Source organism: Gorilla gorilla, chromosome 11 (assembly GCF_029281585.2).
Source record: "Gorilla gorilla gorilla isolate KB3781 chromosome 11, NHGRI_mGorGor1-v2.1_pri, whole genome shotgun sequence".
NCBI lineage: Eukaryota > Metazoa > Chordata > Mammalia > Primates > Hominidae > Gorilla > Gorilla gorilla.
Genome location: NC_073235.2, coordinates 88,412,414 through 88,437,914, shown reverse-complemented (window position 1 = coordinate 88,437,914; position 25,501 = coordinate 88,412,414). Strand labels below are relative to the sequence as shown.

General features: G+C 34.8%; 1 long non-coding RNA gene across 3 annotated transcripts in view; it reads left to right on the top strand.

Moving 5' to 3' along the window:
• Positions 1 to 10,949: 10,949 nt before the first annotated feature.
• Positions 10,950 to 25,501, top strand: part of LOC115933795 (uncharacterized) — a 199,649-nt gene continuing 185,097 nt past the window's right edge. For all 3 annotated transcript variants that reach the window (XR_010129644.1, XR_010129643.1, XR_008677768.2), the window contains exon 1: positions 10,950 to 11,362. This is a non-coding gene — a long non-coding RNA (uncharacterized lncRNA). The remainder of the gene's footprint in view (positions 11,363 to 25,501) is intronic.

Here is a 25,501-nt window from a genome sequence, read left to right as displayed (position 1 = left end):
TAAGCTCTCTGAAATAGTGTGTGTGTGTGTGTGTGTGTGTATATATATACACATCTATATATACATATACATATATACATACTTTATTATATAGACACGTATGTGTGTATATATATCTGATATATAATAAGCTCTCAAATAGTGTATATACTTTATTATATATACACATATGTGTGTATATACACATATGTGTGTGTGTATATATATCTGATATATATATCAGAGTTTATAAAAATTTTACTAATAAGAAAGAGATGCAATACACAATTTAAAAATAATTATAAAAACACAATACTTTTTAAGTTCCACATACTTAATTGATTTTCATAGAATGCTTTTGTCAATTATTGCCAAATGCTTTCATATAGCCTATCTCTGTTTGACATTCAAACATGATTTCACAAATGGAATTGCTTCCCAATCCTTTAACTCATTATCCAATAAATTTATTTTCTTTATATTTCATATGTGTTCTACTGTTAAACTAATTCTCACCCTCAAAAATATTATGTTGATTAAACTGAAACCTCTTTCACTTCAGCACTATACAAGACACCTGTATTAAATTTTACTCCATATTTTTATAAGTCTAGAAAATCAACAAAACAATGAATAAAGCCTTATCTGTTGCATTTATCAATTTCTTGCTATTGTCTGTTTTAATCAATCAAACCAACATCGCTGAACACAGAGTTTGGAAGAAGTGTGCAGTAGCTCACCACTGTATAATATTCCTATCATACAGATCAAATAGATGTAAATAACCCTCAAGAGTATAGATAACAGTAAAATGTAGTAACATTATTGGAAAGTAATTACTTTTGAATATTCTTTCTCCTCTTAACATGGTTTATTTAATTATAAGTTTAGATAAGTTAACATTGAATAATGACCACATTTAGTAACTGGTTCATGAAATTCCTGAAAATTTCACCCTTGGCTCTTGTGAGCTGCTAGAGTATGAGTCTTTTATGAGCTGACTCCAGCTCGCCACTGAACTCCAAAGTTGCTCCTCAAACTTAGGCACTCATTCCCATATGGCTCTTGTATATAATCTTTTCTGATCCATCCTGTATCCTGATCGATTGCTTAACTCTCTTTCATTCTGCCATCTGAAACTCAAGATAAGTCATCAGCAAAATTTCCTGTATCACCAATCACTTTGGGATAGTATTTTAAAAAATTCATTCTCTGACACCCAGCATTTTCATGATGCCATTGTTTGTCCTGCAGCTCTCTCAAGTGGTGAATAATTTTCTCCTCTAGTCCTTCTGCTACTGGGTCTAAACATATGGTAGGTAACTGCTCTTTATTGTGACTTCCATAACATATGTTCATCTTCCTGAAATGTTCAGCTTCAAATCTCGTATCATCAAACTCCACCTAAACAATCTCACTTGTAAATCCCAAGGCACTCCCAACAATTTCTTGAAAATAATAGTTCCCAATTCACTGTCCTTCTTCAACATGGAAGGAACACACAAACATGCTGTCTAGTTCTATGATTCATGACCATAAATTTCAAGTGAAGTTGTAATGCTACTTGGAAATCAGACTATAATTTCCTAGATTATTAATTGTACCACTCTCCAAGAGGCCTGCTTCTCACCTTTACCTCCTCAAACTTCCAACACTATCTCCCCCATGCTTACTCTCTGCTAATGACCATGCTTCCTACCTAGAAGGCAGAGGAAAAGGAGGAGAATAAGGAGGAGAAAAAGAAGAAGAAAGTAAAAGAATCAGAAAGTGTCTCCTATAAGCTGCCAGCACCAAAACTGCCCATCTACCTGTATCTGTATTCCTGCTCTTACCAGAGATGAATTTTTCCTGTTCCCATCTACAATTTAAAGTTAAACACTCCACTTGTGTACTGGATCTCATCCTGTCTTGCCTACTCAAGGTCATTACCCCAAGAATTTTCTTCTCTTTCTGTCCTACAGCATTAATTTTTCCTTTCAATTTGAGTCATTCTAATAAACATATAAACGTAATGATACTTCTTCCTTCTGAAAAACTTTATACATTATTTTACTTTGCCTCCAATTATGGTTCAATTTCCCTCTTGTCCATTACAGAAAAAATTTTTGACAGAATTTTGTCTGCTTACAGAGTTTTATTTCCTCCTTACTCTCACTAATCTCTTGAACACACTTAAGTCAGGAAATGACCTTCATATCTCTATAAATTACTCTTATTAGGGATACCAATGGCTCCTATATTGATAATTCCTATGGAAAATTCACAGTCCTCCTTTTACTTGACCTTTCAGTAGCTCTTGACACAATTGGTAATTCTTTCTTGGCTTTGATAATACTGACCTCATTTCCCTGCTTTTTTTTTTTTTTTTTTTTTTGGTCAACTATTCTGTGTCTCCTTTGCTTGTTATGCTTGCTTTCATCTTCCTCATTTATTACTTCTGGAGTGTTCAGGGCTTTGTTTCAAACTTAGTCTTTCAATCTATTCTCACTCTCAATGTGATCTTATCCAGTCTTAAGATTTTAAATATTATCTATGCTGATCCTAACCAAAATTTTGTTACTAGCTCAGGGTTAATACCTTGAACCTTAAATGTGGCTTATGATCTTTGAGTATCAAAAGGCAAATAAGGTTTATCATCTTTTACACTAAGCTGCTGATATTGATCCTCCCTCACCCAAACTTATATCTCCCATATCCTTTCCCTATTCAGGTGACAGTTGCTCATACCCTAAAGCTTGGTCATTTTTTACTCCTCTTTTCTTCTCATACTTCAACTCCATTGGCCAAATTCACCTTTAGCTCTACTTTCACAATATTGCTAAAATAAAATTTCTTCTCATTACTTCCAATGCTACCACTTTGGTCTAAAGGCATCATCCTGAACTATTGTAGAAGACTCTCCTTAACTAGTCTATATTCTCTACCCTTGATCCATTTCCTTCTATTCTGAACATAGCTACTATTAAAGATAAATTATTCACCAGATACATGTTGAAAACACCAAGACAGATCTTATTCTGAAATAATAAGAGTTGAAATTTGAAATTACTCCTTCATCTATGCAGAGTAAAGTTTGAATAAACTTCAAACTTTCTTCTGAAGTTTCCTCAGCCTTCATAGAATTGAAGAGTTAGGGCCTTGCTCTAGATTAGGCTTTGGCTTAAGAGAATATTGTGACTGGTTTGATAATCTGTTCATACCACTAAAACTTTCTCCATATCAACAATAAGACTGTTCTACTTTTTTCATTCACGTGTTCACTGGAGTAGCTCTCTTATTTTCCTTCAAGAACTTTTCCTTTGCCTTCATAACTTGCCTAACTCTTCAGCACAAAAGGCCTAGCTTTCAGCCTATCTTGGCTTTGATATGTCTCTCTAGAGCTAGAAAAGCTAGCTTTGAAAAGCTAGAAATTATTAAGCTTAATCTATTTCTAGCTTTTGATTTAAAGTGAAAGATGTGAGATGCTTCCATTTACTTGACCATTTAGAGGATATTGTAGGGTTATTAATTGCCTTAATTTAAATATGTTTGTGTTACAGGGAATAGGGAGGGCCAAAAAGAGAAAGAGAAACATGGGAATGACTGGCTGATAGAGCAGTCAGAACACACAAAATGTTTATCAATTAAGTTTGCTATCTTACATGAACAGTGTGTGGCATTCCAAAACAACTACAATAGTAACATCAAATATCATTTATCACAGATCTCCATAACAGATACAACAATAGTGAAAATGTATGAAAAAATTGCGAGAATTTCCATCATGTGACACAGAGACATGAAATGAGCACATACTATTGGAAAAATGATGCAATAGACTTGCTCAATGCATTGTTGCTACAACCTGTCAATTTGTAACAACCACAATATCTGTGAAATACAATAAAGTAAAGCACTATAACATGAAGTATTCCTGTATAAACATGTGCCATTTAACAGAGAGAGAAAAAAAAGCCACGTGAGGCTCATGCTCATTCCACTGTGTGTAAATTGGTTATCTTAGTCCTGCTATTGAAATCAGAGTTTACAAGGAACCACAGGATATGCCATGTATTTGTGTAATTTCTAGAGTATATTATAGAGGCACATTGTAATACAATTACATTGTAGGTGTGAATGTCTTGGTTTTGCATATTCAAACAATATTTTAGATTATTACCCTTTTTATTTCCTTTACAATATTTCAACCTACAGTCCTTTTGATTTGGGATAATTTTCCTGTATTAAATGTCTTTAATTCAGTTAGTATATTATAATTTATGAATCCAGAGACTAGAATTTTAAAAGAAGATCATTGGAAATTTCACAAAGTAGATACATTGTAGGTAGAAAATTGAGTTATTTTTGTTACTACTTTCTGTAAACCATGAGACACAATAAAACAAAGGTTAGATAATGGTATAAGAATTTATAATTGTGTATCCAATCAAGCCTAGATTTCAATGGAGGAATTATAAGCAGGAGATTTGAACACACTACTTTGCCAGAACTTTCTCCTTGGTACATTAGTCATAGAGTTCTTTAGCTAGATATAAGAGAATACCTGTAGTTTAGCAATATTCTGTCATAGCATATATTAATACTTCATTACATTTTCAAATTGTCATTTTAAACAGTATTTTCACAGGACATAATTTATACTTCGTACTACTTTATGAGATTATGCACTCATATCAGCTTTTCAGAAACAGAACATTTCTACCTACAAGAATATGAAGTACCTTTGATTTTTTTTCAAAGTTCAGAGAACATTTTTTCTCATTAGATGTTCTCCAATGTCCTTAACTTTGACATGCTTTCAATTTTCTTTGCATGCTGAGAAGGATCAAAGCCAATCTTTTTATCACTCTGGTATGTGTCCTGAGTTTCTGTTCCTAAAAAAGTAAAATTCCCTTAAAATAAAATGTCACAATGAAGTTGGTTAAAATGATAGAGTTTTAATTTTAAGGCAACTAATTTTCACTAAAGCCTTCTACAATTTTTTTTCTTACTTTTTCTAGGTTTCTCTCTGCTGAAACATAATAGAAACCTTGCCATTTGTATGTACATATTTTAAATTAACCTATATTGTATTTCTGTAAAAAAATGACCTTTTAGTCTTTTTATACTTTTCGAATTCTTAATTTTTAAAAAAGTTTACAAAGTACCTTTACTTTAGTTTTAATAGAGCAAATATTTTCTCCCATTCGTGGTTGTCTATACCCTTTCATGATGATGTACTTTGAAGTCCAAAGCATTTTAATTTTGATAAAGTTCAATTTACCTGTCTTTTTATTTTGTAGCTTGTCTTTTTTGCGTTGTTTCTAACGACACATCATTGTTGAATCCAAAGTTACGAAATTTACTCTTCTGCTTCCTTTTATGAGTTTTTATAGTTTTAGCACTTAAGTTTAGCCTCTGATCCATTTTGATTTAGTTTTATATATCAAGTGTGCTAGGAGACCATCTTCATTCTTTTGCATGTGGATATGCAATTGTGTCAGAACCGTTTGTTCTGAACTGAATGGTATTGGTACATTAACAATGAAAAAAAAATCCCTGCACTTTCTCTTTCTAGTCTTTCAATTGTAAACATTGACTTATTCTGAATATATCTCAATGAAACTGAAAGATGTGATTCATATGCTGCTTCAAAACCACTTTACTCCTTAACATATTATTTTGCCTTTGCAATATAATAGCAATTTTATATAATACATATAGATAGGATTGTTTTGATAGTGACAAATTCAGAATCAGTAAGTCATATTTATAAAGGAAAGATAAGTGAATAGTGATGGGATAGACTGAAGTGCATTTATTTTTTGTACTGTAATTGCTTTGCTAAGTAATCAGTTACAAAGTTTTTGAATTAACCATAGAAATATTAAAAACTGTTCTTTTGGGGATCAACTGATTAATCACAAGTTGCATCATTTATCAGTTTGATTTTTAAAAAGTTGCTGCTAAGTGGAGACAATAAAATAATTTATCTTAGTAGATATGAGAAATATTATAAACTTACCTGAATTTAGAAATAGTTTCTAAGGTAGAAAGAAAAAATACCTACCCCTGAATTTCATTTTGTTACTTATTCATCCAGTTTTATGACTATATCAGTGGATAAACTAGAGAAATTAACAATCTCTAGTTTTCTTTGTGAGAAGCAGAACCAGATGAGCCCCCTTTGACTGTCACTATATGCTCACAACTGCCAAATAGAGTGGTGTTTTCTCAGACTTTATTTCAGGCTGGGTTCCTGAGATAAGAGACTCCAAAATGGAAATTTGTTTGTATGACTTTACTGAGTAGTTCTCCAGGGAATGATCTCTATTAGGAAGTAAGGAAGGTAAGATTAGGCAGAGGAATAAGTTTAACTACTATACTGTTACTACAAAGGCCTCAGCCAATTTCATAGCAAGCTCTGAAGCTGGAGCCAGGGTTTGTACTCACTTATTAGCAAGTCCTCGGATGTGAGATGCCTCTGCAGAAGGGGCATAACCTTGGGCAAGGCAGCAATCTTTGGGCAAGGACAATTCTTTGGGGATGCTGTTAGGTATGAGCCATTGGAAAGCAATCCTTCTAGCAGCTAGGTGAATTAGGACCTTGCTTCTAAGGGATACCAAGCAGCATACCACCTCAGCAACATACATTTCTAATCCCCCTTTGTGCTACTCAGATCTATATATTAACTTCATTCTTTCTGGAAATATATCCTTTATCATTCTGGTTTCTTACAGAAACATATAGAAATAATATTAGTGGGAGTAACTACAGCCCTGTCACTGCCAAGTGATTTCTGGGCCATGATGACACATATTATCTTCTTCCACTACTACTTTCCGTATGTGAACAGCTCTGCTGGTGTATTTGTCTTACTTAGTGGGGTAATACATAGCCTCATCCTTAAAAGCTTTGAGCTACCATGTATTTGTGTTGTGTTATAGGCTGTAGCAAGATCCGTAATTCTAGAAAGAATCTGCAATTGAGAATGCTTCTTGGATGAATTTGTGATAATCCATTGTTATCCTTCAGGATCTCTCTGGGCTTTTGTTGTAGACAAATTCATGAATTTATTGGGGATAAAAATGGGGGCTACTACCACTGCACCCTTTTAGATCTTTAAGAGTTGCATTAATTTCTGCTATTTTCTCCAGGAAGTGATATTGTTTTTGGCTTGCTGACTTGACAGGTGGGCAGTTTCAAAGCTGCAGATTGGCCTTCTGTACTATGAGAGAACTTACCCCATAATCCAGGTAACAATATGGGGATTCTGCCAAGCACCAAGTATGTCTATTTCAATTACACATTTGTAAATTGATTATATGTCTATTGGGTGAGTCCTAAGACCTGGTGGTTCCACTCTGTACTGATCCTGGCTCAGGATTACCTTTAGTACTTGCCCACCAAAAGTTTCCATTGTAACTGAAATTTGTGTTCTAGATATTAATGTTGACTTGGACTCCAACAGTCCTTAGGATCTTTAAATACTCTTAGTACATTTCTTCTTAGTAAATTTACCCTTTGAAGAAGACTGGGGAAATATTTATCAAATACACTGTTTTACAGTTTTGTAAGATTCTTCCTACTTTGGGACTTGAAAGCTAGCTCAGATGCAGAAATTAGGCAAGGAATAGTGACTTCTTTTGTGGTGGCTACATTAAGCCTTTGATCTTTCATCCTGCATTTATTTTGGTTGTCCACAGTGAAAATGATATCTGTTGATTTTCATCTACATTTTCTCTAGAGATGCTATGTTCTATTAACTGTCTCCATGATGCTGTACCAATAAGGTCCCCTTGTTGCCATTCACAACTTTGGTGCAATTATGGTAATTATGCCCAACTTGTTTATGAATTTTAGGTACTGTCACCTGATTTCTGTTATTTCAGGAGTTTATTCCTTCCACTGCTTTCAGGTAGGCTAGTCTGGTAACAGCATCTTTCATAGTCATCCCTTGTCCAAAGAGTACGCAACTGACCTTCTTGACAGTACTGATGACTTTCTCACCAGCACATTCTTTATTACTTTGATAAACAAGTTTTTTTCTTGAATTTCTAATTCTCTTGAACAACATAACCATCTGATCAGGTTTCCAGTCTTATGTAGTTTATCCTCTTCTCTGAGTCTTTTCATGCATTCTTTTACCATCTCCTATGACTATACTGGCATTTCCAATTCACCTGTGGACCATTACTTTGTCCAACCTTCCAAGATCCATCCTAGCAGCATGCTAGCACTTTTCAGGATGTTTACATTTGTATCATGGAAGAGTGCTTCGACATCAGTAGACTCTCCCTAATCAGGTTTTTAGAGCCTTATGTTCTATTCTCCTTGATCCAGCACTCTCAGGATCCAGTCCCACACATGCTCTGCCAGCTTCTTCTGGTACATTTTGGCTGGATCCTTCAGTTCCTCTGATATATAATTCCTTACCTCCTTCAGAAAGTCTAGCACTCCCATGGATTAGTTAATTTGTGACTTCATTCTCTTATTTCTGTGGTGGCCAGGAGAGTAGGGATGGGGGAAGAGTCTAAGAATGTGCAGCATTGAATATCAGATCTTTTTCTATGACACTAAAGAGGTATGCTAGCTTTCACACTCTGTCCTACATAGGTAATTAATCACCCTCTGCCACTCACTGACTTCCTTTGGAGCCTCCATGACATTTAGCAATCATCATATTCTGACTCTATTAAATAATGTATACAAGAAATATGAATAGGTCAGGTATTTAAATTGTAGCCAGTCTTATACAGCTAAGGCATAAGCAGATAACAAAAGCTCTGTTACAGTTGAGGATTAAACCCAAAACTTGACTACTACTTATAGAATTTAAATGTCATGGAAATCATCTTAATTTGAAAAGAGTGGTTGTTTATTTCAATGAACTAGACTCTTGATCTAGATAAGGTATTACTTCTTTGGGTTACCATGCTTCTTCCAGCTACTTGATAACTTATAAAATATTTATTCACTATCATGTTGCCTCATACAGCTTTGCTTCTGAACATGGTTGTTATAGCAAAGTACACCAAATAATGAGCTTATGCTAACGGAGTTCACTGGTCCTGCCCTATACTCTATCACTTAAAAGCAGCTGGCATTGCATAACATAAGAGTGGCCAACTGAAGATATTTATCATGCCATTCAGAGACAGCATCCTGCAAAGTTGGGCTTCTGTCCTACAAGTTGTAGTATTTGTATTCGACTAGATAAATTTGACTGGATAAATCTAGTCAGAATATATGGGTCTGGAATCAAGGGTTGGAAGTGGGAGAGATTCATTTTGCTGTTTCACTTATTAAACCACTTGAATAATTTTATTTCCTTTCTTGAAGCTTGATTAATAGTGTTATTTTGCAAGGGATGAATGCTTTTATCAGGGAACACGACAGTGGTTGGCATGAACTTGAAGGTATATGGCTCTCTGGCTATTTGGCGTTCTCATGTCACTGAATCAACAAAGTAAGGAGTGATTAAATGAACTGAAGTGGAAGTTAGGTCTCTGCTACATAATGCAAGCAGGGAAAGCCATGACTAGAACTCAAGGCATTCTTTTATGTACCACTTAATGTTTCCATATTCAGTAGTAAAATTAGTGAAAGACAAAATGATTTGGCAGTATCTACTAATACAAAACGTGTGCATTTCCTAGAATCCAGCAATTCTACTTCTTATTCTGTGTTGAAGTCAGTCAAGAAATTTCCATCATTATGAAGACAAGTGAAAAAGTCTCTTCCTCATTCACACATGAAATATGGTAATATAAAAATCTATATTTTCTCAGAGATATTCTCAAGCTTGGTTAGACTACTTAATTTACTAAGTGATGAAAGTATAATATTATTATACCAAAATTTATAACCTTAGTGTGGCATAATTTTTCATTCCCAATCGACATACATTTGTCAATGTCAAGGATAAATTTATAGGAAATTAAGTAAGTTATGTATTTTGAATTTGTGATGTACATATTAACAGTAGATTAAGTTGAAATAATAAAATCTGTATTGTTTATGATTTATCATTTATATGATGAGTAGAATATAGTCTATTGTGGCCAGTGTGTATATATAACATAAACAATATATTAACCCAATTTTGTGTGAAAATTATTTTGGGACCTAGTAGCTTTCTTGGTCACAACCTTTCAAACAAACAAATTTTTTTAAATTAATTTTTTCCCTTAATAAAGAAAACAATTCCTCAATGTGTAATAGCAAATACCTTTTAACAGGTCGTATATCATCAATGCTTTCTTTGAAAAAGTACTGATGCATCCCTGAAGGCTTAGAAATCTTTTCTTTCAAGTAGCTCATCCTCTGATCATTATTCTGTTGTTTGATATCTACTCCCTAGCATTCATCCATGACACATATTATTTGATTGTATTTAATAGTTTATTGGCAAATACTGTTGGTTTCCTTATAACTTTTTTTCCCATTGCATTTTCATTGCAAAACCTGTGCCTTGTTTAAATTCAGTAGTTCACTTTTACTGAGCCTACCAACAAGCAACAAAACATGGTTGGAGAAAAACACATTATGATAACTGGTCATACCTTAATTTATGACCAAGAATGAGTGGTCATATTATGGCAATCCTACCACAGATCTTTATTTTCTTCCCAGTCTCTAAGAAGCTTTACGTTTAAACATTCTTTCCTTGCCACAAAATTCTAATGAGTGTCTTGCCTTCCTCAGTCTCAGCTGATGACTCTGCTTTATAGTGTAGAAAAAAGGTAAACCACTTTTTCGTACAACAATATCTACTCTTCTTTCTTCATGGGAACTCACGTATTTTGCTGATGTAGTTAGCCCCCAAAGATGACCCTCAATAATTCCACCTATTGGCTTTATACATCGTTGTGTAACCCCTGCTCAAATTGTACCAGGGATGTTCTGTGTGACCCATAGAATACAGGGTAGTGGTATGTCACTTACAAGATCAAATCATGAAAGTTATTACTTTCCTCCCAGTGTCTTTCTCTTTCTCCAGTTTTCTAGAAGCCAGGTCATGGACAGTCTTGTGGGATGACCCACAGTGTGAAGAAAAATAACTTCCTGCTAAGACACATGTGAGGGTGTTTAGATTGGATCCTATAATCCCAGTCTTATTTTCAGAGACCATATTTATGGCTGACAGCTTAACCACAATCTCATGAGAGACATCCTCTGTAGCCAAGGCCCAGGCTGTACTTTGGCCCACTTTAGCCACAGCTGGAGTGGCTGGGACGCAGGACACCAAATCCTGAAACTGCGCAAAGCAGCAAGTCTTTGCGCCTGGCTCATAAAACCGTTTTTTTTTTTTCCTCCTAGGCTTCCTGGCTTGTGATGAAACAGGCTGCTGTGAAGTTTTATGGGCATTAAAGTCTCAGCATTGTAATATTCTAAGCACGTGGTAAGACCGTACATTCCAGTGCTCATTTGTTTGCATAGTATCAAGTGTTTAAATCTGACCAATGACTTATAAACAGAAATGATGTATGTCATGTCATTTCTTGTTTTGAGATTTTTATTACTGGTATTAAAACTTTCAGAGTTTCTTTTCCCTCTCATTTTACCATGACAATCAGCAACATTCCAGATAGATTTGCTCAGTCAGCCTGGATTCCAGAGGGAGAAGGATGTAGAGCAGAGTCCACAGCCTAACCATGTTGATAATGAAAAAGAAATATGAAAAAGAAATACATTTTTGTTACCTTAACTTACTGACATTAGGATATTTTTACTGTAGCATAACACTGATTGTTACTGACGTAAGTAACATGTAAGCCAACAGAAAGCAGAAAAAAATCTAAACACCTCAACTGGAGAATAGCTTTTGAGGTGGTGTTGGTCTATTCCATCAAATATTATGACACTAAAAACACTGATTATGAAGACTGTGATAATATTGTGAATATAGGTAAAATATTATATACAATTATAGAACAAAATATTAAGTTGAAACTCAAAAAATGATGTAAAATAGTATATGTTCAACCCTATTTGATTATTATTTACTTCCAGAAACATTGTATATTTATGGTTCCTTTCCCTTCTCACAGTGTTCTGGCCATGACAGGGTTAGTTCTTGCCACAAACTGTAGAAGAAGGTAGCTTTGGACTGCAGTATTTTATAGCTGGTGGAAGACCTTCATATTTATAATAATAATAATAATAATAAATATTATTATTATTATACTTTAAGTTTTAGGGTCATTTAACATTAGGTATATCTCCAAATGCTATCCCTCCCCACTCCCCCCACCCCACAACAGGCCCCGGTGTGTGATGTTCCCCTTCCTGTGTCCATGTGTTCTCATTGTTCAATTCCCACCTATGAGTGAGAACATGCAGTGTTTGGTTTTTTGTCCTTGCGATAGTTTGCTGAGAATGATGGTTTCCAGCTTCATCCATGTCCCTACAAAGGACATGAACTCATCATTTTTTATGGCTGCATAGTATTCCATGGTGTATATGTGCCACATTTTCTTAATTCAGTCTATCATTGTTGGACATTTGGCTTGGTTCCAAGTCTTTGCTATTGTAAATAGTGCCACAATAAACATATGTGTGCATGTGTCTTTATAGCAGCATGTTTTATAATCCTTTGGGTATATACCCAGTAATGGGATGGCTGGGTCAAATGGTATTTCTAGTTCTAGATCCCTGAGGAATCGCCACACTGACTTCCACAATGGTTGAACCTAGTTTACTGTCCCATCAACAGTGTAAAAGTGTTCCTATTTCTCCACATTCTCTCCAGCACCTGTTGTTTCCTGACTTTTTAATGATCGCCATTCTAACTGGTGTGAGATGGTATCTCATTGTGGTTTTGATTTGCATTTCTCTGATGGCCAGTGATGATGAGCATTTTTTCATGGGTCTTTTGGCTGCATAAATATCTTCTTTTGAGAAGTGTCTGTTCATATCCTTCGCCCACTTTTTGATGGGGTTGTTTGATTTTTTTCTTGTAAATTTGTTTGAGTACATTGTAGATTCTGGATATTAGCCCTCTGTCAGATCAGTAGATTGCAAAAATTTTCTGCCATTCTGTAGGTTGCCTGTTGACTCTGATGGTAGTTTCTTTTGCTGTGCAGAAGCTCTTTAGTTTAATGAGATCCCATTTGTCAATTTTGGCTTTTGTTGCCATTGCTTTTGGTGTTTTAGATATGAAGTCCTTGCCCATGCCTATGTCCCGAATGGTAATGTCTAGGTTTTCTTCTAGGGTTTTTGTGGTTTCAGGTCTAACATTTAAGTCTTTAATCCATGTTGAATTAATTTTTGTATAAGGTGTAAGGAAGGGATCCAGTTTCAGCTTTCTACATATGGCTAGCCAGTTTTCCCAGCACCATTTATTAAATAGGGAATCTTGTTTTTGTCAGGTTTGTCGAAGATCAGATGGTTGTAGATATGCGGCATTATTTCTGAGGGCTCTGTTCTGTTCCATTGGTCTATATCTCCGTTTTGGTACCAGTACCATGCTGTTTTGGAGGCGGAGGTTGCAGTGAGCCGAGATTGCACCATTGCACTCCAAGCCTGAGTGACAGAGCAAGACTCCACCTCGGGAAAACAAACAAACAAGCAGACAAAAAACTGTGTAAAGAACACATAAAATTCCAAAAGAAAGAATTCTAACATAATCTTCAAAGGATATACTAATCTTGTATTGGTTCTACAGATTGCCTGTTGCTAAATTATTTGCCCAACAATGTTCCTCTCCCTTTACTTCACATAATCTCCCCAATATTATTTATGCATATAGCGTTATAAAGTTATTTCCAAAGGAATTAATTCATGCCAACATTTCATTTTAATTTGTGAAAAACAGGGGAAATAATTCTACATATATTCTGAATATATTGATTACATACTCCGCTATCTATTAATTTGATGCATATGTATTTTTGGACACCTACTATTTATTAATTTTCATCTGGATTCATGGTAATATTGGATATAGGCTTTCATCCCTATCTTTGCTAAAGGCTTTATCACACTAAATTGTAGGTATTATTATAGCATATCTTAAAGGCAGAGATCTTATAAATTATCTTTTTACAGTAAATTTTTAGAGCAATTCTGGGTATACAGAGAAAGCTAACAAAATATTTATTAAATGACTAAACAGTTGATGTAGGTAATTCAGTTGTTCAGAAGAGGACAGCCCTGAAAAAGTCTGCCTGAGAAGTCAGGAAGGCCAGTGGGAGCATGTTGGAAGTAAAATATGACTGGAATACAACATTGAGAGTTCACATATTCCTCACGCAATTCAGTATTAGCCTTCTGTTAATGTTAATTCATTTCAAGAAGAATTTCTAGTTTTTTTTAAATAATCATTCAGAGTTTTCCAGAAGAATAGATTTAAAGTTTGATTTTGATCATCACTGGAAAGATTTAGAGGCTCTGATAACTTATTGGAGAAATGATGTGAAAACTAACACTTTTAGAAAATAAGACCATTTAGAAATTTGAGAGCCCAGATTTAATGCAAAAGCTTAATTATGCCTTCATTGAAGTAGCTTTGAGATTAAAACTCATATTTATATTAAAACACTTGATTCCAGAACCTATCTTTCAGACCAAGAATGTCGATAAATGTCGTATTTTTACATAAGAATGGGTAAAATTATTGTCTTAATATTAAATTATATTTAAAATTATATATGATTTTTTAGATTGTAGCACAAAGTTGTCTACAGAACTGTGTGTAAACTAGTTATAAAAGTAATGTATGCTTATTTGTAGAAAACATGAAAAATGAAGGCTAGAAAATGAAATTATCCTATGTTCATGTCATCCAAAGATAATCATATAATTTTAATGTATTTCCTCTCAGGTTTTTTTCTCTTTGTCTCTTGCTGAGTGTCTTTCCTCTCATTTTCCTCTGTCTGCTTCTTTGTTCATGTCTCTGTTCCTCTTTTCCTCTCACAGGTCCTGTCTCCATATCTTTACTTTTCTCTGTTTCTTTGTCTACTGCTGTCCCTTTCTGCTTTTCAATTAAAACGTCCATGGTGTTTCACATTTGTCACTTAGCTTTATATTGCATCAAATCACTAAAACTGTTGAAGAGTGATATAAAAAACAGCAAGTCACCCATCCGCTGGAAATATTCTGGAATGTATCACATAAGTGAAAAATTCTTTGCACTGTATCAGGGATCTGTAAGGGCAGGAAATATTTTTAAGGTCTGTTTCATTTTTAACAGCCTATGACAAATTGATGAGATCTCATGCTCTATTTCAGTCAGTTTTATTGAAGAATTTTGAGCTGGATAAACTGAAAGTGGCTATTGAAGTCATGATTTATGTCATGGACATCGTTGGAGATAAATGGAGGGATGTTATAAGGAATACAGTGGCACTAGGAGAACAAGAACCACGTGTGGAAATAGGAGGATAAAAGAGAGAGACTGAATCTATTAATAAGATAAGATGGGAGTAAAAGTTGAGAATAAAATTCTGAGGGTGGTGAGAGGAAGGTCATATAAAGAAAAGAGTTCAGCGTGTAAGAAATAATGGGAAAACAAAGGTAAAAATAAAACTAAGAAAGAAGAAATGAGAAAATAAATTAGATAAAATGGAAAATAAATGAGAATTGCTTGTTGAGTGAGAAATGATGAAAATTTCTAAAAGCTACTTGTATTTGCCAGGACTGCTTTTTTCTTATTCACTTTTGTTTGTGTAACTGTTAATAGTTTTAGTTTCCAAGTTATTACATAAATTAGTTTATAGACATATCCATATTATCTTCACTAGACAACTTTGTATAAACTAGTCTGGGTTCCAGGAAAACCATGGAATATTTATTAATGATAAAATTTTAGGCCAAAATTTAGTTCTATAAAATATAATCTGTAGGGAAAATCTACATGTTCAACAAGAAATCCAAATTATGTTTTGTGACCATGTAACTTGGATATCTAATTAAAATACCCAATCACTAAGTTAAGACAATCATTTAACTAACATATTCTCTCTCTATATGCCCTTATAGGTTGGTGACAGTGGTTTTGGAAAAAGAAAAAAAAACACTTTATGGGTTTTTAGTGTTGAATATCAAGGTATCTACTTAAACCTTCTAATTTAGGTATAGGAGAAATTAAACTGGCAAAAGAAAACGACATAGGTTTTGGGTAATATGAATTTGTTTTCACTTTATTCATAGTCTAAGGTTGTTCTGCCCAATAAGATAGCCAACAGACACATGTAATTAAACATGTGATGTTTGGCTGGTCCAAATTGAGATGTACTATAAGTATAAAATTCACACTACATTTTGAAGTTAGTACAAAGGAAAGAAAAACAAATGTAGAGATTTTTAAAAAGACAGTGTTTAAAATATTTTTAAAGCATGTAAAAGATAGTACTCATAGAAAAATTACTATAAAATAATTTTATTAATTGATTACAAGTTGAAAAGTTAATATTTTAGATATAGTGGGTTAAAGAAAACAGTCTCAAAATTAATTTTACCTATTTCTGTTTAGTTTTTAAATGAGGCCACTATGAAATATAAAGTTAGATATGCAGGATCACGTTATACTGGTAGAGAGGACAGTGCTGTTCTAAGTCAGGGGTCTATAAACTACAGTGTGCAGATCAAATCCAGCCTGCATACGATTTCTGTAAAACAACCCACCAATTTGTTTCCATATTATTCATGGCTGCTTTCATGTTGCAGTGGTAGAGTTATGTAGTTGCAGTAGACCACATTTGGCCCACAGTCTAAAATATTTACTGTCTGGCTCTTTACAGAAAAAGTTTGGCAACCCCTGCTTTAGAGTAACTTAGCAGACTTATTTAACCTTAATGTTCAGTTTTTTTCTGTATCCTCAATAGGAAAATCAGTGGGCGAGAATGGGAGCTAACAAGTGGAAAGGAAGCGTATCTTAGTAAAGAAGGCCTGCCCATCATTTAAAACATACAAATTCCACTGCCTAAAATGTTAGTTATGTCACTTAAAGAAAATGAAACAAGGGATAACAGTATCAACAAAAACTTCAATAATCTATGCTTTGTTAATTCATACTCCCAAACGAGAATGATAACATATAATCCCTTTCTCCTCTAATATGCTCCTGTTACATATCCCTGCTGCTAACTTCACTGCTGCCACTTTTAAGAAAGATGGATTAAAAACTTTTATTGGCTAAAGGACAAGTAGGAGAGTGAACTAGTGTTATACATTGAGAGGAAAAGCCATTATACATTGAGGGGGAAGGTTTAAGACAAAGTAAAACTCAGTTGAGAGTTTTGGAGAGAAAGAGGAAAGAATAAAGCTGAAATAGGAGATAATGTTTTTCTACATTTAGAGGTGGGCTCTCATCTAGGTTTTGTCATTTTGATTGTATTTAACTACTATTATATTAACAGGGAACGTTTCCTTTTACACTATTTTTAAGCCACAAAAATGGAATAAAACAAAACAGAAACTCTAGTTTTAAATTTTTTTGAGGAGTCTAATATGGATCTCGTGGATGGACTTTGAGCCTGAAGCCATTTCTGGCAAGACTTGTCTTGAGAGGGGAGAATGAGTTTATTTTGCATGTGGTAGGGATGTGAATTATTGAGATCACAGAAAAGACTGTAGTAGTTTTTAAAGATGTTTAAAATGGTTCCTCCCACTGTCCTCTGAGTTGTAATTTTCTGTTCCTTCCATTAAGAGCTGAAATTTATTTCCTCACTCCTTGCATATAAGCTGGCATTCTGGCTTGCTTTGACCAATTGGAGGATGTTATTTGACTTCTGAGTCAAGACATTAAGAGATCATGCAGCTTTCACTTTATGCCCTTAGAATGCCTCCCTGAGGTCATGCTGTGGGTAAGACAGTATATTATTTATCTATTGCTACATACCACTATTACCACAAGCTTAGCAGCTTAAAGCAACATGCATTTGTTTTATCACCATTTTTGAGATTCAGGAGTCCAGGCCCAGCTTATCTCAGTTCTCTGATTAGGATCTCACAGGACTGCAATCAAAGGGTTGGCTGGGGCCACAGTCTCATCTGAGATTTGGATGGGTAAAGGTGTTCTTCACGGCTTATTCAGGTTGTTGGAGAAATTCAATGTTTCACTCTCAGAGGTTGACTGCTATTTCTTGCTATTTTTTGGCTCCTCAATATGGCTCCTTGCTACCTTAAAGCGAACCAAGAAGAGACTCAAAAGATGAATACTGCAATCTTATGTTATGTATTATATATGTAATCATGTACTTTTGCCATATTCTATCAGTTTGAAGCAAGTCCAAGTCCAGCCCATACTCAATGGAGTGAAGGGTATTCCACAAGGGTGTGAACAAAAAGAGGCAGCAATAATGCAGGCCACATTAAGAGTCTGTCTGTCACAGCTAGTCTAGCTTATTGGAGGATAAAAATTGTCAAAAATTGTATAAGGTCTGAAAGTTTACCCTACTTGAAATCTGATAAGTAAATTTGCCACAATTTCATGGTTGCTGAAAGCAGAGACATGATTTCTGGGTCAGAGATAAAGAATTTTAATTTTTACAGAATTAGCAGTAGCCAGAATATCATTTTTTTTTCTACTGACTTTCTGAGCCCCAATCTCCATGCGGAGTGTACCAAGTAATGCCTATGCAAACACTAGTTGTGTGATATGAGCACTCTGAGCTTATGAAACCTGAATCTTTCATAGCGGCCAGTAAGCATGCTTACCTTTTGTTCTGGAGAGAGCAAGGATGTTGGTAACACAATTTCTCATACTGGTCTTTAGGTAAACAGAAAACAAAAATTGTACTTGGAGAAAATGTTGTTGCAGTACTTAAAAAAGAAAAGGCAACAGAAGCTTCTTGGTTTTGAATTCCATGTGGCAGTTCATTTCCAAACTACTTAAAATATTTCCATGATAAAATATATGTAACATATTTGAATTTTAAAAAGTAAGAAATGACAAAAGTCATTTATAAGTAGATGTGAGATTCTTAACATAGCTAGCCAGACTTTCCCAAGGGCTAAAGTAAAATTTCCTTTTAATTAGAGTCAAGATAATAATAAGGGTGAAAAGAAGCATCTCCCAAAAGCAAGTATTTTTGTTAAAAAAATTCAAGACTTTTTTCTTCCCAGTTAGAAGTAGAATATAATAAAGAAAAATTTGTCTTGTCATGTTGTTTTAATTTTTTCAAGGCATATAACTTTGAACAATAATTTTAGGGAAGATTAACTTTGGTAATTTCTTTTCAGAATTATGAATATACATATATATGTGTTTGTATGTGTGTGTTATATATTTTGTTCAACTACTTCCATAAAATATTACTGATAATTTGTGATGTGGATGAGGGGGGGAATTAGAGAAAAGAGAAGTCCTTCATAAGAGGAGTAAGTTTTTATTACAACACTGAACAAAGATAATGGGAATGAGTAGTAAATTTTACAACATGTTTATATACAAGTCACAAATTTACATTAAGAAGTAAATTAAGGCATTTTCTCCAATGTATAGAAACAACTACAATGACATCAAAAACTAAAACAAAAGAAACAAAGGGAGAAGAAACAAACCAGGTAATCATCAAAGGAAACCTCTATCTTGTGTTCAAAATTACTTTTAAAATGTGTCACAGTGATGAGAATGCTTTGTGCAAATGTCCAAAATGTAAACCATGGTGAGTTCCAACTAGAAAACCACTTTATTCTGCCTCCCTCAAAATTGACCTTTTAAAAAAACTGAACACTTTTACACTGTTGGTGGGACTGTAAACTAGTTCAACCATTGTGAAAGTCAGTGTGGCGATTCCTCAGGGATCTAGAACTAGAAATACCATTTGACCCAGCCATCCCATTACTGGTTATATACCCAAAGGACTATAAATCATGCTGCTATAAAGACACATGCACACATATGTTTATTGTGGCACTATTCACAATAGCAAAGACTTGGAACCAAGCCAAATGTCCAACAATGATAGACTGAATTAAGAAAATGTGGCACATATACACCATGGAATACTATGCAGCCATAAAAAATGATGAGTTCATGTCCTTTGTAGGGACATGGGTGAAATTGGAAATCATCATTCTCAGTAAACTATCGCAAGGACAAAAAACCAAACACCGCATGTTCTCACTCATAGGTGGGAATTGAACAATGAGAACACATGGACACAGGAAGGGGAACATCACACTCTGAGGGCTGTTGTGGGGTGAGGGGAGGGGGCAGGGATAGCATTAGGAGATATACCTAATGGTAAATGATGAGTTAATGGGTGCAGCACACCAGCATGGACATATGTAACTAACCTGCACATTGTGCACATGTACCCTAAAACTTAAAGTATAATAATAATAAAATAAAATTTAAAAAACTGTGCTGAAGCTAATGTTTCCTTTTTCTCTGGGTTTAAATTTGAGAAGGCTATAGCTTATGTCTTAACTTTTCACTTGGGTCTTAGTCTACTCAGGTTTCCATAACAGGATAACATAGACTGAGTGGTCTAAACAACAGAAATTTTATTTTCTCACAATTCTGGAGGCTGAAAGTCCAACATCAAACCAATTTGGTTTCTGGAGAGGGCTCATTTCTTGGCTTGCAGTTGGCTTCCTTCTCACTTATCTTACCTCAGTTCCTACCTCAGTGTGAAACCACCTCACCTCAGGATTTTATAAAATCAATTAAGAAAAAAAAATCCAGCTAATCACAGCAGCGATCATTATGCCAACTTGCCTTCTGGCTCACTTACTTGTAGAGTCACTCCTCCAGTATAATGTGGCCCTTGTCACAATACTCTTTTCATTTTCTATTTTATAAAGTCTAAGACATTGTGAGATGATAAGTCTTCTATTGGAGCTTCTTTCCTAAGTTCTTCATACTAAGAAAACTACACATGCCAGCTGGTCTGGAGGGCCTAGTAAGAAGCTGACTCATAAAGAAATGCAGTTGCTGTTTCTTGATGATTTCATGTCCCTTACCCTAACCAATCGATGACCTCAAATTTTCCAGCCCCTCACTCTCCACAAATCCCCATGAAAACCCTTGCCCAGAGCCCCTTGACAGAACAGATTTGAGGCTTGATAATTCCTCCCATTTCCTCATTGGGTGACTTGTGATTATTAAACCCTTTCTCTACTGCAACCCTGCTGTCAGTGTATTGGTCTGTTGCTGTGCAGTGGGCATAGAAAACTGGCAGTCCTGTAACAAGTGGTTGTGCAGCTGAGGGTGGAAGTATGGGTGGTAGGAGAAGAGAAGGATTTTTAAAAAAGAAAAAGAATGCTTTCTCTGGTGTCTCCTAATCCTACTGGATTAAGGCCACACTCTTGTGACTTCATTTAACATTAATTACTTCCTTAGAGGCCATATCTCCAAATTCAACCACACTGTGGATTAGGGCTTCAACATATGAATTTGTAGAGATTCTCTGCCCATCTAACTTTTCTTACCCCTCCTGTAGCTTACTGGCAATGATGAGGGAAGATAATGAATAAAAAATAGGCAAGGAGCAAGAGTGGCCCAGTTAGTCCCATCAGTCAGGGGTCAGCAAACTTCCTGTAAAGCGCCAATCAGTTTTGCTGACATACAGTCTTTGTTGCAGTTACTCAACTCCAACATAGTAGTACAATAGATGAAAAATAGAAACCATAGTTGTGTTCCGTAAAATTTTTATTTACAAATGCAGGCAGGCCAATCTCTTTTCTAGAGCATAATTAAAACATAAAAGAATCCCATTTTTGTCATCCTGATACTTGGTTTGGTATAGCAACAGATGAGAAGCTGCAATCTTTGGGGGATGGAATGGGTAGGAATGTACATTTATTCTAAGTGTGTTTTTGTCACTCAGTGAATTTCAACATTTGCTGCATGTTAGAAATCTCTGGGACACTTTTAAAAAATCACATTTTAAAATGTGATGCCCAGGCTACAAGGAGATAAGTTAAATCAGAAGGTGGTGATTTGATACCCATTACTAATATTTTTTTAAAGATCCAACATGCCATCAGGAGTAGAAATAACTTTTTTAGCTGTAGCTTACTGAAAATGTTCAAACACCATAAACACATTAGCACCTCGAACATATAAATGTTACCAGAAGCACCTTTGCAGAAGTTCCTCAGCAGTATTCATCCAGGTTTTGTATTACCTGATTTTTTTTGTTTGTTTGTTTTGGGGCCTGTATTGATTCTGCTCCATGAATTCATCTAGGCGACTTCATTAACTTATTTTTTGAATATTTATCTCAGCTTTGACCTGAAACATTTCTTTTGCAACATGTTGAATATTTCTCCTGGGTTCACAGTCTAGTGAAGCTGCTTTTGTGAACTTTCTACTGAGAGATATCTGACATAGTTGACTCCATCTTGCTTCTGACCCCCAAGCTGTCCTTGGTCATTCTTGTGCATAGGCCAAGCTAACTTTGGGAGGAATTTAGTTTACAGTTTAACTTGAAAACAACAACAATAATACCCCCTCCTAAAACTACTCTCCTCTTTGCTCAGAGACCCAAAACCACCCTTGTGAAACTAATGAAAAGTCGCAAGAATAGGATCATGGGAGGGGCCTGGACTCTGCTAAGATGTAGGCATAGTGTCTATAATCCTTTACTGCTCAGGAGTTATGTGGCCAGAGGTCACAAGATTTGTGGCTTGACCAATTACTCCTATTGATAACATCACTATTGTAGAAGCTAAAAATGGTTTTTTGAGATACCTTTCAGACTGTTCCCGCCCAGACTCATGACTCAACTGATCCTGTAGCCCCACCCAGAGGTGTACTCAGCATATGAGTACCACTTTCCACACCCCTATGATTTCATCGTCAGTCAGTAAAGAGCACCCATTCCCTAGCTGTGATATGAGTGGTAACTTCAGTTCTCTCATGTGGGCCAGCCTCACATCAATTAAACCAGTTCTCTACTGTAATGCTGTAGTCTCAGTGGATTGATTTGTCTGTGCACTGGGCAGGAAGAACCCATCCGATGATTACATGACTGAAATAAGTAAAAGGCACTCTGCACTCATGCCTTGCTGTAGCCAATACTTAATAGAGCCACAGGCTAAAATGTTCTGAAAGCTGTTACTCTTAATTAGCTCTGTGTGTGGGTGTGTATGTGTTGAGCATAGTTTTGTGTTGACTGGAGGGCAGTCATTCTTTGCTGATAAAAAATTATTTTTTAAATCAGCATTTGATTTTTTATTAAAATCAGTATTTAATGGTAATTTTTTATGAGCTTTATAATTTTTTGTCAGCATTTCTCAGGGTTTACCTATTTATTGTTGTTATTTTTAGGTGCAGATGTTTGCTGACACAGCCTCAGCCTCATGGGAGGGACTCAACAAAATGGAATTTGTGGTCTCTTCATTATAGGCAGAGGGTGAAGAAAAATGGGCAGCTTAATATCAGTCTAAGTTTGTTTAGATTGCGTGGACTTCTAGATGGCTTGAGCAATTGGTTCTGGAGTATTTAATGCCATATGATTTACAGCAATGTCATATTCACAGAAGCACTGACAACACTCCAGCTCTTCACTTCTGAAACCAGGAGGTTTCTGGAACACAGGTTAAGATCAGGCTGAGCCCTGTTCTTAGTCATAGAGTGGTGTTTTCTATCCTTTTAATTTTTAAATGAAATAAAGCTGTTTTTTCCTATTCAAGGCAATTATAAATTCAAGACATCCGACAGCTTCCAGGACTGAGCCTATCTAGATAAAGTGTGAGGAGGTTAGTGCTGACCATAATTAAGTTCATTGTTTCCTTGATATATCCCAGCTGAATCACATGACTCTTACACATTTAGGAAAATTAATACTTTTTTACTTTAGCATTATCTGACCCACACTTTATTACATTTCCCGAGACTCTCTCTGTAGTCTCAACTTTATATATTGCCTTAAGCCATGAATACAAGTAAACACTGCAGAACGTGAGGCATTTGATGTAACTGAGTTTTAGAAGATACCTTATTTGATGTTCTGGATAATTATAGAATATTGTGTTTCTTTTCAGTAGACTATCATCTCATATTCACCCTGAATGAAGAATGAGTACATTTAAGAATGTTCTTTTCCTATCAAATTAAAATGTTGCTTCTTTTCATTGTGCATATTTTTGCTTTTTGTGTTTTTTTGATTAGGTGAACTAATGGGTTTTTTTTAATCTTATGGTTTGCTTTTATTGCCAACAGTCAACATTTGGTTTTATTTATTATTTGTATACTTTTTATTATTTTCTAATTTTTAATGTTTGTATTTCTCTTTAGTAATTAGTTTCATCAAATTTTCTTAGGTTCATTTGGCTGTTTTTTTAAAACTATCTTCTTGAATTAAGAATGTAATTAATTTGTGTTCATTTTTTGTTTTTAGAAATGAAAATATTTAAAACAGAAATTTCCACTGCAGTGCTGTAGTTGTATCCCATGTTTTCATAACATTCTCTATAACTTCTGTTTTGTCCTTTCTTTGAAGTTATGTAAGTGTAACACTTTAAAAATTATCTCATTTTTAGACACTCCAAAATTCTGATAAATCACAGTATAGACACTATTCTATGACTATAACATACAAAGCTAGAATATAGCAAAAGAAAACTAAAAACAAAGTTAGAGACACTTAGAATCTCTCTTTCTTTCTCTCTCTATTTATCTCTCTTAGATATACACACACATACACACATAAATACTTATGTTAACTCCAAACAAGGACTTAAAAGTATTAAACTAATAAAATGTTACAAATATTTCTTATGAATCAATTAATACTTTAAAAATCCTTTAAAAAGCAAAACCCACATATTTTAACACAAAGAGAGAAAGGAACTATATGTCTTGTTCCCAATGTTTTGTAAATGTTAGAATAATTATAGTTGCATATACAAAAACCACCATTACCTCTTCTCTGGTTAACAAGATAAAGAATGGATAATAGGAGTCAAAGAAATGTAGCACATCTTAATAACTAATATTATGTTTATTAAAATAGAAAAAAGTTTCAAAGGAACAAAGATATCTACATGTAACTATACAGGGATAAATTCAAGTGAAGAATATTTTCAGAAGTTGAGAAAAACACTATAACATAAAGGAAAGAAAATGAGTAATAAACTACAATTAGATTGAAGCAACCCACTCAGAAAAAATATCCAGAAATAATATAGAAGGATGTTATATTTTTCTCAAGGGGATTTTTTTTTATTACACTTTAAGGTTTAGGGTACATGTGGACAATGTGCAGGTTAGTTACGTATGTATACATGTGCCATGCTGGTGCGCTGCACCCACTAACTCGTCATCTAGCATTAGGTATATCTCCTAATGCTATTCCTCCCCCCTCCCCCCACCCCACAACAGTCCCCATGTTCCCCTTCCTGTGTCCATGTGTTCTCATTGTTCAGTTCCCACCTATGAGTGAGAACATGCGGTGTTTGGTTTTTTGTCCTTGCGATAGTTTACTGAGAATGATGATTTCCAATTTCATCCATGTCCCTACAAAGGACATGAACTCATCGTTTTTATGGCTGCATAGTATTCCATGGTGTATATGTGCCACATTTTCTTAATCCAGTCTATCATTGTTGGACATTTGGGTTGGTTCCAAGTCTTTGCTATTGT